We start from the raw sequence: 19757 nt of genomic DNA on the forward strand, positions 1-19757 counted from the left end.
ACTCTATCATTGTCCTTGCCTGAAGACCACAAGGTGTGTGTCAACACAGATGGACCCAAGGATTTAATGAAGCACTCCCTCTGCTTGTCAATGAGAGGAACTCTCTGTGGCTCCCACACACATCCTCAGGTGGATGGGCACTCCAGGATTCCATACCCTCATTTGCTTATTCATCTTGATCTGATTTTGTTCTGTATACACATAAATGACTTGGAAACTCTCAGCGTGGCTGCTAGAGAAGTAAATCAAAGGGCTTCCTAAGCCTGAATCCAACTTAGGTCTTTAGAAGCAACAATTGAACCTCTTTCTCTTGCTCTACCAGGATAGGAAGGATACAGCACTATTTCCAACCAGTTCCCTAATTAAAATACCTTCAGAGTTGTCATTGTTTTTTAAAGTAGTTACTAAGCTGACTAAATAAGATTACATAGACTCAGCATCTCTAGGAAACCATAACAGGTACAATATGGAGTTAGAAATGTTATTTTTAGCCCATATATTACAGCAAGAGATTAGCACTTGTGAAATTAGATTGTTGAAAAACTGCCTCATGAGGTTACTGAATTTCTTTATAGACCTGAAGATACATGAATCTCTGCACATGCACAGATGAAAGTCCACACATTTGTTAGGACAGGCATTTTGCATAAGATTCATTGGTATCTAAAACTCAAATTCAAATTCATTATGTGTTTGTGCCACTGGTGATTTGAATGACTTTGTGATCAATCTCAATTGCATAGGTTTAAAAAAGATTGTTTACATGATTTTTGTTTGTTTGTTTAGGTATGGGATTAAACCCAGGGATGCTTAACCACTGAGCCACATTCCCAGTTGTATTTATTTTATTTTGTTACAGAGTGTCTCTAAATTGCTGAGGGTGGCTTGGAACCCCTGGAATTAAAGGAATCTGTCACCACACCGTGCTAAGTTTACAAGATTTTTTTTTTTTTTTTTTTTAATCCATGTCCTCATGAGACTAAGCCTTGGTAAACAGGTAAAAAGTCCGATAGATAGGCACAAACTATTTTTAAAATAGTTTTCCTAAAGATCAGATTATTTTGAAGTTATAGAAATCATATTATTCTTTTTGTTTCTTTTAGTAACATCATTGTTTGGTGCATTACAATTGTTCAAAATAATGGCCTTTGTTATTACACATTGGTACATTCACATAACCTAATTTGGGTTATTAGATTTCCCAGTACCTTCTCTTACTCCTCCCTCTCCTCATGTCTGGAAATCACTTATTATCATCCCTGAGAAGGACATGAAAAAAGGAAATAAATTGCTGGATGACAGTTCTTCAGTGCCAAGGATCATTCAAAGTATCACCTACAGTGCATTGCTCCAAAATTGGGGTCAGAGAAGAGGAAGCTACTCTGGTTAACTGTTGCAGGGTTTGATCAGTTCAATGGATTTTGGTCTTTGTTATATTTTGCCTGTCCCAAATAAAAGTTTTTCAAATGGACAAGCTAACCAGAAAAGCTGCTCCAGTCCCTTCTGTCCAGTCTAGTCTTTCTTACTCTAAGCAAATCATCCTAATGTTCCTCCCCAGCAACTGAGGAAACAAAGACTTATGATAGACATGAAAGAAAACTCCATTTTTTTTTTATATCATTTGATACTCACTCCATGTCCATAAACTACTAAAGTGTTAGGGTCTGTAAACAAGTCAGGATGGCGCCTGGCATTTTGCCAGAGGGAGTGGTTTGTGAAGTAACGCCAGGGAGCCTTTAAGTGTGGAGATTCCTTATTGGTTGACTGCTGTATCTAGTTTATGTTAAGATAAGCTGTGTGGAATGTATATATACCCCTCCTGTCCTACAATAAACAGCTCCCACTCCTGCTGTATCAATGTACACAAGTTGCTCCTCACACCCCGGTTATTTTGCTGCAGCCGGACTGTGGCACTAAAGGTTTGCAATAAATCATCTCAAATACTCTTTCATCTGTGCTCATAAAAAGTATACACATTTTAATTGTTGGAACCTTTTACCTCTCTTGGGGCCGAGGCCATTATTGGTTGGTGGCTGAGGTGGCCTCATGGGTTCTTCCAGAGCATTTCCGTATACATGACCTGGCTGGATTGGTGTTCGCAGGCTTTTAGCCTCTGCATGGGCTTTTGACCTTAGTGCTGCCTAATGGTTTAATCTGAAATCTTCCTAGGCCCCTTAGTGATAGTGACGTACCTGCCCCTTATTTGTTCTTCCTACTGTCTCTTCTTACTCCCTCCTTCTATCACTATATAAACTTGTCCCTGACAAAATAAAGTTGAGACTGTTGCACCTTCTTGGTTGACTCCTCTCTCCCGACTCAGTGTGATTGTGGGCCAGGTTGGGTGGCAGGCCAGGTTGAGATACTTACCCTCTAGCTCAGCCCAGGAGACGCTAGTGTGCTTCACTACCTCTGTCAGAGGGTGGTTCCCACAGCTGGTTCCTTGGAGAGGACAGGCTGATCCTGCCCGCCTCCCGTGTACCCTTTGTCACAGGGAGCGACATTAATGTGAGACCAAATAAAATCCAGGGATAGACATTAATAGAATACCTCAAATAAGTATTTAATAAAAAGGCTAGCAAATTCAGGGTCTTTAATGAAACTTTAATAAAATTTATGAGACAAGGAAACTGAAAGCACAATATTTTCTTAGGAACTTTTCTGTTTGGTGTTATCTTCTTTACAACATAGAAGCTTTTCCTAAGAATGCAGGGAGTATGAAATTTCTAAGGCTCTCTTGCTGTTTTCTCCATTAAACCCCTGTCTTAAAAATCTTGAATCTATATTAATCTTTGTAATTTTCTGGCTACCTATATAACATATTTTTCTCAAGCATGCAGTGAGGTCGCTGTTTCCAAGAGCTCTTCAATTCTGAAATATAAGAAGTGTGTTTCCAGGCATTGAAACCCAAAGGCTCACCTAGACACAATGGAGTGAGCAGAATACATAAAACTCTCTCCTGACAAATCTGAACTCTGCTTTTCCCAACCATGTGAAGTCTATTGGAAGAAGATTCCAAGTAATTTGGCAAGTCGGAGCAAAATATATACTTTGATATTCTTCTCAGGAGTAAGCCATGTTATCTTGCAGGAAGGCAGATTTTAGTGCTGAATTTCTGATTGTATCCCCCCAAAAGTTGTTCCAGGCATATCATGCAAGAATGTAACCTCCAAAAAATAAATTATAAAGAGAGAAAATTGGACTTCAGAAGGCTGGATAATATTTGCATGTTCATGCATTTTACCACACATCAGAACTTCTTCCTTCTTCCTTGCTCTGATGTGAAGCATGTGCTTTCATTTTTCATTTTGGCTTAACATGTTATCACTTAATAATAATTCAGTAAATTTACTTAGAACAAGAAAGTCACCTAATGACTCATGTCTTAGGGATGGTTTCAAAAAAAATTAATTGTGCATTTTGTACCATAGAGTATTCCCAGTGTTTCCTAGAATTGTTGCAACTGATGCTGGAAGCTTCGAAATAGAGCAGAAGGCATAAGGTCTGTGGCTTGTGACCCTTCCCAAAGTATGTAAGATCGGTAGACATTGAATGCAAACAAAAAACTATGCATCATTGAATTTTTTCCTGTCACTAAAATGCTAGCAGAGCTCAGGGAATTGTGAGTCCCTTTTTCTATAGTACAGGAAAAATAAGAAATTCCAAGACTTGAGTTACGTACAATTTCTGATAACGTACCTTAGTACTTAGAAGGTTCTCAACTTAAAAATACACACACAAAAAAGAAATGTCATCATTTTCCATAGCATTTGGAAACTTTCCATAGGTTGGAAACTTTACTATCAGAGGTCATCAGTTCTCAGATATTTATATGTTTTGAATACTTAGCCAATCTGACTTTGGGATGCATCTTCCAGTTGTTGTCTCAGTGATTTTGTTCATGCCTAACAACTGATGGCATCTTAATTTTGGTAAAATAATGTAAATGTTAAGGTGAAATTTAGAAATAAGAAAGGAAAAGCTGATATGGGTAGCTACTGGGTGTTTTGTCTTCCTTTTTTTATTTTTGTAAAGTGAAACAAAAGATAAACCAAAAGTTTCTATCTTAAGTTAGGCAAAATCAAAGAGGAGAAAAAAAAGAAGATAATATAGCTAATACTTCACTGCCACCTGTAATTTCTAAAACAACTAAGAGCATTTTTATTAAAATTAACTTTGTTGACATGTATATTAAATTATAGAGTAAATATTAAATAATTCAATCTATATTATATTATTTAAATTTACTTTGTTAAATTGTATTAATTTAAATGAAATTTAATGAATTTTTAAATATAAATCATACTATAATTTAATAAACAATATCAGTTAATAAATGTAAATCAAACAATAGTATTAATAAAAGAAATTTAAACAATACTAATTAATAAAGTAAATTTAAATTCGATTAATGTATATTAAATGATAATATAATTTATATTTAAAAATATATTAAATTTAATTTAAATTAATTTTAATAAAAATGTTCTGAGTGGTTTTAGAGACTACAGGTGTCAGAGAAGTATGTGCTATGCAATCTGCTTTTTCTCTTCTCTGATTTCACCTACTTAAGATAGAAACTTTTGATTCATCTTTTACCTTAATTTATCAAAAGTTTGTAACTACTACTATTTTAAGCTTTTCATCTTTCAAAAACTGTTGTTAGCTTATTTCTCTCCCCAACTGGTTTTGATCTACTGTTGTATAAAATGTGTTTATAAGAATTATTGTAGAGCCCCCAATAGTATGTAGATAAACAGTCCAGATATTTAATGATGCATTCTTACTAATTAACTTTTGCATTGGCAATGGATCATGTGATCCCACTTCGGGGTTGACTCATAAAAATACTCTTCCTTCTGGACATATTTAACATCTGGAAAACTGGATTAATGTGAAGTGACTTTTCCATAGAAGTGGAAATAAGCAAAATGGATAGGGGTCATAGAATTTGGATTCAAAGCATCTTAGAATTTATCCACTAAGCTTCATGTCTAGGTCCTCCCCGTTGGAATTTTCCCTTGGTAGTTGTACAATGTTATCTTGGATAAAATAAATATTCTCAACTTTTTGCAACATTATATTTGGTTTTCATGTACTCTAAATCTGAGACCTCCTTCTTATGGGTTGGATTGTTCTTGTTTCCTGTAATTACATGTATCATTTTTATCTTAATGCCATTAAATTTAAGAAATATTATTCTTTTTTTAAAAAAAAAAGAGGTTGGAACTAATGGTTCAAGAATGCTGCTCTGTACAGTTGCTCACAAAATTACATCAGAATTGATGACTGGTGATGATTAACTGCTACATTGGAACAAAATTCTATAAACAAAAAGTGCTACAAAAAACAAAACAAATTTTTAAAAAAGTACTATGGCAAAAAATCACAACAACAAGAACTCAAAAAATAAAATAAAATGCCTAGTAGCTATACACTTACATACACCAGCTTTTTTGCTTTCTCTTACTGACACCACCATAATCTTTATGCAACAACTGCTCCATTTCGTCCTTTGGAATGTCCAGAATGCTCCCCATCAACTGCAATACTTCAAGACGTTTGCCTTTTGGTGTCTTGAAATGACCGATAAAAAGGTTTCTCATGAGGACCTTGTCTAGTTTTCCTTCTGTGCTGTTGACCAAAGTGGACAATTTCTGATGTGCATGGTCCAACATTTCTTTTCGGAGCTCGTTTTGTTTTTTCAGTTCTTCCAGCTGTTCTTCCTTGAGATCTAAGTCTTCTCTCAGTTTGGAAGCAGAATCCAACATAGCATTTGCTTCATGCAAACGTTCCTGCAATGATGATACTTCTCCTTCTAGCTTTTCGGCCTTGTTCTTCCATTCAGCTACCAACTGTTTTTCTTTGGCTAGTTCAGCAGAATGCATAGCTTTCTCTTCTTCTTGGGAGTGCTGTAGAACCCTTTGCAGGTTACTTGATGACAGGGCACACTGCCTTACTCGTTCCTGGCAGAGCGAAAGCTGCAGTGCATTCTCATCCCTCTGTTGAGAGACCAGACTCAACTGTTCCTGCAGGGACTCTATCTGCACACTGGCTTGATGACTTGCCTTAGAAGATGTAGCTAGCTTGTCCTCCAAGAGTGTGACTTTCTGTCTCAGTTGAATCTCTTTGTCTTCTGCAGCCAATATTTCCTGGGCGTAAGACTCTTCTGATTCCAAGAGCTGGCTGCGTAGCCTTTCTAGCTCCCGGTTTAGGCGTAATTCTTGGTCCTGTAAGTGTTGAACCTCTTTTGTTCTTAGGATTTTTACTTTGGTCTCTTGAAAAATATCAGAATTCAATGTTTGAGCATCTCCTCTTTCTCCAGGCAACTGGGCTTTTATTTTTTCAATAGTTGTCTGCAAGTTCTTAATCTCCTCCTCTTTGTCTAAAAGTAACTGGCTATGCGCAGCATTCATCTGCTCATATTGGTACTTCAATTCATCCATTTCCTCCTCCTGCTCCTGTAAAGACTGAAGTAGTTGCATTTTACGCTGGTTTTGATTTTCAATTATATTCAGATGATCTTTAATTTCATCTTCCAGATGATTTTTGACTATATTCAGTTGAGATACCTCCAATTCTAGTTCTGTGATAGCATCAAGAGCTTTAGGCTCAGCCACAGGTACAGCTTGATTTTGCTGTTCCCTAAGTGTTTCCAGTTCTAATTGCAGATAGTTGTTTTCTGCTTTCATGTAGGTAAGATTTCTGTCCTTTCTTTCAATGACTTGCCTTAAAGTTTCATTTTCTCTTAAGGCCTGAGAACACTTATCTAAATCCTTTTGTAGTTCTGAATTTTTTTCTTCGAGTTTTTCAATAAAAACTTCTTTCTCATTTAGGACTTGTTTCAATTGCTCCTCGTCTTCTATATAAGATGCCAAAATTTCCTCCATTTCTTTTTCATCAGCAGTCATTTGCTCAATATTCTTTTTGAGTCCTGCTATTTCAAAGTCCTTCTCTTGATTGAGTTGCACTACACACTCGTGTTTCAGCTGTAAGGCAGAGGTATTCAAATTATGTGCATTGGAGAGTTCCTGAATAGTCTGCCTGTGATTATTTGCTTCTTCCAACAGTCTTTTTTCTGCCTGGTGAAGTTTGGCTTCTATCTCTTCTTTGTCTCTTTTTAGAGTCTCCATGATAGTGTCTTTTTCTTGAGAGATTTGATTGTTAGCAGCAATAGATTCTTCCAACTTACGCCTTACATCTTCACGTGCTAAAATCAACATTTCATTTTCTGTTTTGAGATCAATAGCAACTTTCTTTAAATTTTCATTGAGCTGTTCTACTTCAGAAAGATTTTGCCTTAAGTTGCCAATTTCAGCTTCCCGTTCTTTAAGCATGTCATCCTTACAATGACTGTTAGAGTCTTCATTCAGAGAACTTCGGTACTTACTCTTAAATCCAGACAGCTCATCTTCAATTTGTCTAATGGGATCCTTAAGCCCAAGGTTTTCCTGCTGGATGTTTAAACTATTTTTTTGTGACTGATTTAGCTGATCTACTAAATCTTCTACTTTACCTTCAAGCTTCTGCTTGGTTAAATGCAAATCACTGAGGCTCTGTGCATTCCCAGTTAACTTCTCCTTCTGCACATGCAACTCTTGGGATATGTTCATTTGATCATCCTCAAGTTGATGAACTCTCTTTTTTTCATCATCTAGTTCTTGTTCCAACTTCTTGATGACAAGGTCTCCTTCATTTTGTTGTTTGGATAGCTCATCTTTTATCAAAATCATGTGCTTTGTAGCTTCCCGATTCGCATGATCCAGTTCTTCTAACTCAGCTATCAGCATTTTCTTTTCATTGATAGTCTCATTCAGTTCTTCCTCCTTTGCCTTCAAGTGAACTTGTAAGTCTAGTAATCGTACATTCAAATTCATGTCTGTTGAAGCTCTGTTTTTCATGACTTGATGGTCACAGCTCAGTTTTGACAGTGACATCTGAAGTTCCTCTTTTTCTTGACTGAATGATGACTTCTCTTTTTCTAAAGCTTCAACATGCATTTTAAGTTTCAGATTGTCTTCAGCAAGACGGTTATCCTGGTTTAAGCCCTTTAGTCTCGTGATTTCCTTCTCAGCATCAGCCAGGGCTTGTTTTAGCCTGAACACTTCTTCCACTGCTGAACTCTGAGGAAGGATTTTTCCCTTTTCTGCCACGGTAGAACTCTGCTCCAAAACTGACATTTCATGCTGATGATCATCTATGTCTGGACTTTGGTTTGGTTGAAGAGTCTTGATAGTATTTTGTACTTTGCAGATTTCACGTGTGTCAGAATGATATTTTCCCTGAGCCTCAGCAATCTGCCTCGAGTGACCAACTTCAGGTTCATATCTTGCAACTTTAATTGACAATCTGCTTGTTTCTTGTCGTGATAAAATTATGTCACTAAAATCCATGTCATCATCACGAAAGGTGGAAAAATGACTACTGATCCCGGAACCGAATGGAGCCAGAGCAGTTGTTGTTGGTACACCACCAGCTCCTGAAGGTACCCATTGAGCAGCTGCCTGTAGTTGAAACACTTGATTTTGCAGTACAATCTGTCTTGCTTTAAGATGGAGGCTGATCTCTACCTCTTTCTGTTGCAGTTGATTTTGGTAACTTACAGACTGATGGTTTATTTGCAGCTCTGATGCTTCATGCTTTTCTTCCAGATCAGTACAATACTTTTTCAGTCTTTCATTCTCACATCTTAGTGTGGAATCAGTAGTTTCCATTTCCTTTTCCCAGCAATGATGTAATGCTGCTTCTGGGTCTCCTAAGTCATCCAGAAGTATTTCCCTGGTGAAGCTGGAGATATGGCCAGTGAGGGAAGCCAAGCTGCTCCCCACCTGACCCAAGAAGTGGCCCAAGCCTGAGACCAGGCCTCCAAACCAGGACGACATCGCCGCCACTTCAGTGATCCATCGGACCAGCTCCGAAAACCGCGTCCATCACCGTCCACTTCTCTGCCCCGAACGTCCTCCAGCGTTGCTAGGGTCAATTATGACCCAAGCGCTCAGAATTCCTCACAGCGCGAGGTTCCTGGGGCTCCACCAATACCAACCATCCCTTCCTGCCTCTAAACTCAGAAGCCCGTCCTGGGCTTTGACCAGGGGCTGGCAGCCAGTAGCACACTCACCCCCTGCAGGGCCTCTGCTTCTTCCCTGCACTTGCCTGTCAGCTATTGGCTCACAGGATTGGGCAGGGTTGGCTGGGAGGAGCTAGAGATACAGGAAAGTGTCCTAGTTTGAGTCCAAAGGCACTCCCACGAAGAATCAATGTTGTAGATGAAATCCAAAGGTAGTTCACTGGACAGTTCCCTCTTGTCTGGGAGAGGTGGATTTTTTGTTGCTTTCAGTTGCATTCAGTTGACAAGGTGAGGTCTCGCTCCATTACAGAACGCAATCTATTTAATTAAAAGTCCCCGATTCAAAAGTAAATCTCACCCCAAAACACCAGAGTAATTACCAGAGTAATATTTGGCCAAATATGTGAGCATCATAGCTCAGATGGTTAATTTTATTTAACATATAAAATTAACCATCACAAAGTCTTAATCATTCTCAGAATTCAGATTATAATATGGATTAAATGTCACTAAAGAACCATCTTTACCCTTTCCAAAAATAATTTTTTTGCTCTTAATCTGTAAATTTTTGAGTTCATTTTAACATTATATGGTCCTTGTAAGTTCTGATTGAAGTTTATTTAAGTGCTCAAAAATTCCACTTCAATTGCACTTAAGAAACTTTGTTTTTGAGCCAATAGGTTGATGTTCACTTAACCTATTGTTGTTTATTAATGCCAAATATAACCCAGGTTTGAACAGTGCAGAGTGAAATAAAAAGTTGAGAAATTTTCTACTATGGACTAACAATTCTAAATTTAAATCCCATAGTTAGAATGGCTGTTTTTTGTTCTTTTTTGGTATTGGGTATGGAATCCAAGGCTCACAAATGGTCTGTATGCACTCTTACCACTGAGCTCCTTGACCATCTGCTTGAGTGGCTGTTTACCCAGAATGTCATTCTTAGCAAAGTCAAATGGTAACCTGAACAGGGAATATAATTTTAACAAGCTGAGGTGGGATCAGGATAGACAGTCTGTGCAGTAGAAATTGTTTCAGTCAAACTGTGACATAGGTCATTGTCTTTGAGCTCTTTTACTATCTTTGTTAGTTTTAATTTAATGTAATGTATATAATTGTATATGATGTGTCACATTTTTTTCTAATCCCTATTTGATTACAACAGTGAATTCTGCACCAGTGTGCTCAGTTGTTAAATAACATCTATCATGTGATAAGACTTTAAAAAGTCAAAATAAAAAAATAGTAAAGTAGAGGCAATGTTGCTTTTAATTTAAATATAATTAACATTGTTGAAACATCAGTATATTGATTATTTTTGTCAAACTGACCTTTGTGACTATTTTGTACTGCTGTTCAGATTCCTGTTTTAATCTCATTAGATGATTTTTCCCCTCTAATGTGCCCTTTCAGAGCATCTGCACCAAGTAGTAAACCGAAAGGAGCAGATGTCAAGAACCTTAATGTAATCTAGTAAATTTTTCTGTCTATATCAAATTAAATTGATGAGATAGTTAGTACTGTGAAATATAGCTTTGTGAGGTTTAAAAACAGTTTTAGAAAATATATGTATGTGAAATTTGTGAAAATCTTTAGTTATGTGACCATGTTTGTAGTTAAGCATGAGCAATTGTCTTTTCATTTCAGCTTGCCTACATGTTGCCTGTGTTGTGCAGCAAAAAGATGCCAGACAGTGGTTTCCTGAGCTTTCTGTGGATATGGAAAAGGTATTTAAAATTTTTTGAATTTCAACATTTTAAAATTCATGTCTTATTTACTTTCCTTCAGCTTAAAACCTTATGATGCTCACCAGGGTAAGAAGATTGTTGATGAAATATTAAGAAATAACATGCTTGATGAAAAGTTGATGTTAGTTTTTTTAAGTTATATTTATCTTTCTGGCTTTAGGTTAAATAGAATGGTAAACTTTTGGCACGATTTGTTGCAAAGTTGCCTCTAACTTCCAGGATTATCTAAAAAGCTACTTAGTGATCACTAAACACTACCAGGAACTTCTGTAAAACAGCACATTGGTGGCAAAGCCCTATTTTCTACCTTTTCTGCTCAAGTGTTGAAAGCATTACAATTAATCCAACTTTAACTCTGTGTGGGTAGAGAAAAAAGAGCTAAACTTGACAACTAGATATGACATAATACAGTTGCAGTTTTAGGTCATCTTAACTAATATGTAGAGTAGTTAGCAATCAAAACAATGTCTTATGTGTAATACCTCCCCTTAAATTGTTTGAGAAAATTGATATTAAAGAATACTCAATAGTGGTGTATTCCTTCATGATTTCAACCTTTACTTTTTGTACCTTGCTAGTTTGTTTTGGTTTAAGAGGCAGAAATCAACTAGATATGAGATAAGGATGGATAGGGCATACATGTTGAAAGGTAAGCAGCTATAAAGCCTAAATAACAGTGTAGTGAAAAATACTGTTCTCAAATTTGTTAGGATTATCTAACCTGAATTCTCAAGGACACAGACTCATCTTCTTACCATTTTTGAAGGGTGCCTCATATGTGATGTCTGTTCTTTATAGGTACTAAATATTGCTTTTTTTTTTTTGCCACTGAGAACTTTTCAAATATTTTCTTGTAGATTTTGGAAGTAATCAGGGTTATTTTAAAACTATATGAACAGTGGAAGAATTTTGATGAGAGAAAAGAGATGGCAACTATTCTTAGTAAGATGCCGAAACCAAAACCACCTCCAAACAGGTACTTTGTAAACTTTTAATTATTGACTTAATTATATATATATATAGTACTCATTTATCTTTTTCTTTCTTAGATTTTTGTTTGGTATCTTTTTCTTAAAACTTCTATCAAAATTTCTTGATTCATCCTATTTTTTTTAATTTGTAATTTGAGACTCTCATTTTAAAAAATACATTAATCTGATCTATTTAATAACTTTTCCAAATGCAGTGGAGGTCTGTTACAGGTATCCCTCAACATATAGCCACATACTGTACATAAATTTAAACAGAACAGTATTAGACAAAGTCATCTGAAATTCAGTGATAAGGAATTCTGCAGTCAGTTTGACTAAGTAACATTCCTCTTCTCCACTTACTGGCTATTATTCTATTTTATGAATTTCAGTAGCAGTTTTTTAAAATTTTGATAAATGATCTGATATGATAAAGATAAGAATTTTGGTTTTTGAGTGATCCTATGAACCACAGCACACAACATACCTTTTCTAAGTATTAATCACCTGTGCTAAAGAGTTTTTCTTTTTTTTTTCTTTTCTTTTTCTTTTTCTTTTTCTTTTTTTTTTTAATAGGATCTGTTTGTTTAGTTCTTTGGTTCAGCCCTCACAATATATCAGGCCAGATTATCTGAGGTAGGAAGAAAGGTGAGGAGGAAAATAAATGCTACCCATCTTAATAATTTATTTAGAAAGATAATTTGTGTAACAGTAAGATAGATTTATAGATTGCTACTGATGAAATGTTACAGTCTGGAAAAAAAATGATACTTATAACATGGAGCTGTTCAAGGCAGTCATTCAAACAGCTACCTTTGGATGCATTTTTTGCAGAAATTCCCTGAGTGATTCTCCACTAGTGGCAGGGCCTGAAGCTGCAAGATGATGGTGGACAAGATAAGGCAATAATCCTATTGCCACAGTTATTGGTATTTTCAGCTTTAGTTCTTTTTAAATATTTAGCATTTTCCAGGAAATTACTGAATTTTTTCTGACTTACAAGGTTTGTTGTAATTACATCTGATTTTATTATGCCATTGAACAGCAGACTTTTAGAAAAAAATTTTTTTTATTTTCCTAAATAGTAGAAATAGGATTTATATGTAAGATTTAATTTTGTAGGTCTTTTGTTCAGAAGTTGTGATCTCTATGTTGAGTGATACCTGTAATAACAATGATATCCCATACCCTAATTTAAATTTTTTGAGTGTATATGAACACTAACTTCCATACTGCTTGTAATGTGTGAGAGTACAAAGTGCATAAGAATAAAAACATAAAACCAAATGTTAGTCTTCTGGATTTTAATTTTTCCACATCTGTGTCTTAATCAGAAATGTGTTTGTACAGTTATGCTGCAGATTCAGAAATTAATAGGCTTATCAGGGTGTTGAAAATGAATCTTTTAATTAGTATAAAATCTCTTTCTTCCCCATTTGAACAGTGAAGGAGAGCAGGGTCCAAATGGAAGTCAGAACTCTAGCTACAGTCAATCTTAAAACATTCCGAAGAATTCCGTAGTAGACCACTTGGAAATAAACCATTGGACAGATTTCAGTAATGTCTTCAGTGGAATACAAATGAAAATGAATAGCTTGTTTCTGTCAAGCATATTGGGAATTTATTTTATTTTTGCAAAATAAGTTTTTCTTTGCCTAATTTGATTCTAGTACATAATTGATAAAAATCTCTTAATTATAAAAGTTTGGAAGGTTCTATGGGGACCTACAGACAGACATACATAGACATTTCATGATTAATAGCTTTTGATTAGTATATCTCTTAATTTGGATGAAAGACATTGTAGCTTTTTATTAAGCCAGAAAACATGAAACATAATTTGTTTAAAATTCTGTGGTCATTGAGGGACCAAAAAAAGGACATAAAGTCAATATATGAGGGCCCCCTCCCCTGGAAGTTAAACTTTAAAACTATATTTAAGGAATAAAATCTTACAAAATCCTGGAAGATTTTGATAATGATGTTGATAATTTCAGGGAAATTAATCAAGTACCTATTGATTTTAAAGTGTATTTTATTCAGTAGTTTGGGTGTCTTGCCATGGAAGATACTAGCCCGGCCTAGCAGAAAAGTGCAATATGTATAGGATACTTTGACATTTTAAAAGCTATATTAATTCCGTAACCATTTTGAAATGCTGGGCAAACTTTTTTTAAAAAGTGAATCATACATGAAGTTATTTGCAATTAATTCAATTAATGAGACATTTTGAAAGTTTAATTGGGTAAAATACCATAATGAGGTTGAAATTTTGATAAATTTTTAGTGTTGATTTTTAATCTGCTGTGAAAAAAAAAATTTTTTTATAAGATACGTGCCCTAGTTTAATTTTGTGTCTTCATGTGGATTTACAGATTTACTGCAGGTATCCTGAGCCAGGAATACAATCAGGTTTCAGGCCAGTTTGAAACTGGCTAGTCTTAATTTTCATGAGTGTAGGACCATCAGATTAAATGTTATGTCAGTGGACTGTGCTGTCTGTGGAACTTAATAAATTAATCATTTTCTTCAGACCTGAAGGAGAGTGATAAAACTTGGAGTCATAGGATATTAATGTACAATTTAAGGATTAAAAATTTTCTATAAATAAATTGTGAACAATGGATTATTAAATGTTGACTTCCTTCCTAGTATAAGACTGCAAGAATAAAAGTTAATTCTTCAGCTATATCGACCAGTGTCTTGAATTCATCTTTTTGAATTGCCTTTTGTTTTCTGAAAATCCTTCTTTGATAAGTATTAAAGTCTTCTATATTTTATCAAGGGGGTGATTTCAAATGGTTTATAAACAGACTTTAAGTCCTATTTTCTTAGGGAGAGTATTAGATGAGCCAGAAAGGAAGACAATTTATAAAATCAGTACCAATGATCAGTATGGATCTCCTAAGCTTATGGTAGGGTAAAAAATAAGAAAACAAACTCTCCTCAGGTCTGAAGGAATTAATGTTGGGGTTGGGATGGCTGGGCAGAGTGATTATTTATCACAATAATTAACTGTAAAGTTTTCCTTTAAACTTACCTATCTTAAAAAGTTTACTTTTAAAATTAATACATATGCCTCAGTTTTGTTTGCAGCCTCTTATTGTGGAAAACTTAAAACAATATACAAGAACAGATAGAGCAGTATAGTGAATGTCCAGTATAGTGAATGTCCATGTACTTATCACACAGCTTCAGCATTTATTAATTCATAGCCAATTTCATTATATCTAAACTTCAAGCTGTCTTCAGTTTGCTTATTATTTTGAAGCAAATCCCAGATATTGTATCATTTCATTTCATCTATAAATATTTTAGGACCTACTCCTAAGAGATAATGGTTCTTTTAAAAAACTGTACAGTATCATGCTGTATAGAACTAGTAAAAATGGTTATCAAATACTCAAATTTTCAGTTATCTCATAAATATCACAAAAATATTGATTATAGTCAGGATTTAAATAAGGACTACACATTGCAATTCATTGATAAATTCTTTAAGTTGTTTTAAATTTATGGGTTCTTCATCTCACTTTAAAAATTCTCCTTTTTTGTTTTGTCTACTAAAAGTTTCTCATGACATGAATTTTCTTGATTAAATCCTTTACATGCCATTTAACATGTTTTCTCCTATGTATTTTATATAAATTGGTAATTGAATCTAAATACTTGATTATATTCAGGTTCTTTTTTGGGGTATAGACTACTGTATAAGATGGTAGTCTTCCATCAGGAGGCATGTAATGGCTGTTTGTTTCTTCCTGTAATTTACCAACTACTGAAGATATGTATGATTTTAAAAAAATCAGTTATTATTATAGGATACAGTATCCAGTATGATAGCCACTAATGCCTATGGCTATTGAACATTTGAAATGTGGCTAATCTGAATCAAGATGTGCTGTAAATGTAAAAATACATGTTATATTTCAAGTACTTAGTACAAAACAGAAGAATGTAAAATTTCAATAATTTGTTTTATAAAGATTACATTTTAAATGATAATATTTTGGATACATAGGATTAAATAAAACATTTTAAAAATTAATTTCAATGTTTCTTTAATTTTTTATTATAAAAAATGTTAAATTACATATTCATAAAATCACAGAATGATTCGGACAGTTGCATTGGACAGTTTCTTTACCATATAAGGAAAATGTTAATTTCCTGTCCCATTTCATTCCTGCTCTCCACACTTTAACTTCTCTGCTATTTATTTTGATATTTCTAAGTGACAGGCATTTAATATTGCATTATTATAGTTACTGTGTGCCAAGTATATTGTATTCCCTTTGTTTATTTAAACAATTCTCAGAGCAGTTTTACTTTAGAAATGAGGAGATTCAGAAACAGGAGGGTTAAAGATGTAAATGCCGGAGCTTAGGTTCTTGTTTTTAAAACCTGGGTGTATGAGCTCCAGATACTTTATGGCCTCCTCTGCTTAGCCTTCTTTTTTTTTTCTTAATTCAGTTTTTTTTCAATTGTAAATATTATCTACTAACTTCCTGCTACAGAAGATGAAGATTTTGCTTTCTCATCCATCTCCCTTTATTCTTCCCCTTTTCCAACCTGTTCCTGTACTGGCACTTCTCCTATCATGTAATTATACGATTTTTGGTAAATTCATATTTAATATATATTAGGCATACTTAGATAATGTCATTTATATTACTCTGATTAAATTTCTTTTAAAATATTTTGTCTTTCTAGAACTAGTGACTGATTAACTCGGTTATAATATGTTTGCTTTACTTTATCTTTCTGTTAATTTATCCCAGAACCATTTGTTCCTATTCTTTTATTCCCCAAAATCACTCATGTGGAAATATTTTTCCTGAGCCCTTCATTCTCCAGTCTGGACTGATTACATTGTAGGTGAAAGTAGCACCATTATGATCATAGAAGTGATCTATTGGGACTTCCCTTTTTTTTTTTTTCTCTTGTATGGTTAGATATCTAAGTCTTTTATATAGCACCTTATTCTTGTTTGCGAGTTCAATATGTTTTTGTTATTATAAGGATATTTAGGGTTTTTGGTTCTTTTGAAATTTTCTTTGATCCCTGTATTAACACCATTTCCCTGAAGTTCCTTTTTTCTATATGATTTGTTCATAATCTTTCATGTTAGAATGCCTTATTTGTCTGAGGATCTTTTATATTAGAGGGGAACAGAGGAAGATGATTGGAAGGTCTCTGTACACAGGTAGGACTTTTCAGTGGTGGGCTTCATTGTAACGTAAAGGATCAACAAAACATTTTCATGGGCCATGCTCTCACCCCACCATCATTTTCTGGTTTTCCTTTGGGATGGATCAGTTTTTCCAGGTAGGAATCTTCTAGCTTTCTATCTCAGGTGGAGGAAGCTGAATTGTCTGTGATTTTGGAGACAAGATAACTAGCAAGGAGCTAGTTATCTCATTGTTCAATATTCAGAATTTAGTTTGCATTCCTGTTTTCTCTAAGGGGTTACACTGCCATTCCTGTACCCAGATATTTAGCTGACAGTTTCACCTATGTTCTCTACCCATAAATGCTAAGTGAACGCCAGCAGCAACCCAACATATCAGCTACCTATAACCAGATACCATATGGTACAGATTCTCACAGAAATAATAATGATGATTATAAAAAGAGTTTTAAATATTCAGCACCTATTATCTGATACACTTGAATCAGACTCTACTATTATAATGCCTTTAAACATTCCTCCTTTTTCCTTCCTTATGTTGCTCCTGGAGAAACCCATAGCACTGAAAAGTCGTGATGACACTATTTTTGCAGTCCTTATAGATATTGAACAGTATTTTTTACCAAATGGTGAGAATAACATTCAAGTTTTTCATTTTTCTTTGATAATGTAAAATTCTTCACAAAGTAGCTGCTGATCATACCTCCATGCAGTATTCTCATGTCATATACATTCTAAATAGCAAAAAGTTACATTACCACAGAATCTAAGAGACCCTGCTGAGATCATAAACAGGTAAGAAAGGCAGTGTGAATAAAAGAAACCTGAATCACTGACTCAGAATTCTGTCAATTTTTGCCATTTTTTCTAGGATTTCTCCCTTCTCTTCCATTCTAAGAGTGCTATAGGATACATGTGGCACTTAAATATATAATCTAGCTTTTCTCTAAAACTTTCAGTCTATCCTTGTATTATCAAAGTAAGAGTGATATACTCCCATGGTTGAAATAAAACAGTTACTTGTTGAGTGATATATTAAATCATGTTATATTTTTACATTTGAGGGCTTTGATACCACAGACATCAATAATGGTTTTACTCATTTATCTATTTTTCTTGTGGTATTTTGGGTTGAATTCCAGGACCCCGTGCATGATAGCAAATGCTTTATCACTGAGCTACATCTTCAGCACTTTAAAAAAATTGTATTTTAAGGCAGGGTCTTGGTAAGTTGGCCTTGAACTTGAGATCCTTCTGCCTCACCTCCAAAGTAGCTGGGATTAAAGTGTTAACAATATTGTTAGTGCTTATGTGCCTCTTCCTCTGCCTTCAATGAAAATATCCTAAATTTGGTATTTTCATATTACTCACATTATACATGCCCATATACCTAAGTAATATTATTTTGTATGTTTTAGAATTATGTTGCACAGTGTTTCTTTAATGTTTTTTTCCTCAACATTGTAAGAGTCATCCTTATTAATACCTATACCTCTATTTTTTTTTCATTTTCACTAATCTTGTCATAAGCTGTGTCTCATCTGCTAAACCTGTTACCATCTGTTAGGTGTTTAATTTCAGTTATTGTATTTTTAAGTTCTAGAATTTTAATTTGATACTTTCTTGTCTCCATTCTCTGATAAATTTTTCCTTTTATCTAAGCTATTAAATATATTAATCGTATTTTAAAGTCTGTCTGAAAATTCTAGTATATGATAGATCTTCTGTGGAAAGTATTATCTTTATTTTTTTTCCTTCAGTCATGAGCTCCTACTTTAATTGTAGGCATCAGTTAAGTTTTGATAGAATTCTGAACATTGTTTATGAAAAATTATAGGGATAATTTGTGACTCTAACTCAGTCAACTACAAACCACACCCGTAGGCCAAATGTGGCCTACCCACTTGTTTTTGTCTGGCCTTGAGCTAAAAATGTATTATTTTTAAATGGTTGAAAAATTATCTAAAGAATAATAATTGGCAACATATGAAACTTACATAAAATTCAAACCTAAGGGCCCATACAAAGTTTTTAATAGAATATAATTACACTTAAAATATTCATGTGTTATCTGTGGCTGCTTTTGTTGTGATACAATAGCAGAGTTGAGTAGTTGCTGGACAAACCTAATGACCATGAGCCTACAATATTCTAAACTATTGCCAACCCCTGCTCTCACTAGAAAATATTTTTCTCCAGACAAGTTCTACTTCTGATAGGTCCTTAGGGTATCAGGAAGATCACCTTAATTCATTCAGGATTTAATGGATTCAAAGTTTATCTTAAGCTTTTGTGACAGCTGGTCAATTTCTGGCTCACCTATAGTTGGTAATTCTAACTAAAAGGTTAGAACAGGTTCCTGTTCCTTGTTAGGTCCAGTACTTCAGTGTTGGTTCATTCTCAATAACTTTCCTTCTCCCTGAGATCATAACTTCAAATCCTTGTTGCCTCCAAAATTAACGCTTTTAAACTGACCATATATATTTGTGTATGTGTGTGTGTGCGCCTGCACATGCATATGTGCCTTTTCTTGTAGGGAGTTTAGTCTATAAGAAACTAGACTGACATTGTCAAAGTTCAAGGTATTACATCTCCAGGTTCTGCAAATCTTTCTGTCTCATTTAGGACAGATAAAATCCTTATAGTTAGTCCCAAAGCCTTACGTGCTCTGAATGACTACATGGATGAGAGTAAAAACAGGGTCAGAAGAAGCATAAATAAGAAAGCAGGTTTATTTGCCATCAGTGCACTAGCACCTAACAAGTATAGGACTTAATATTCCA

At 34.7% G+C, this 19757-nt stretch overlaps 1 pseudogene; it reads left to right on the forward strand.

The window, feature by feature from the left end:
- LOC143641812 (heat shock factor protein 2-like) overlaps positions 1–13318 on the forward strand; it is a 94802-nt pseudogene extending 81484 nt beyond the window's left edge.
- The last annotated feature ends 6439 nt before the right edge of the window (positions 13319–19757 follow it).

This window comes from Callospermophilus lateralis, chromosome 6 (assembly GCF_048772815.1).
Source record: "Callospermophilus lateralis isolate mCalLat2 chromosome 6, mCalLat2.hap1, whole genome shotgun sequence".
In the NCBI taxonomy this organism is placed as follows: Eukaryota; Metazoa; Chordata; class Mammalia; order Rodentia; family Sciuridae; genus Callospermophilus; species Callospermophilus lateralis.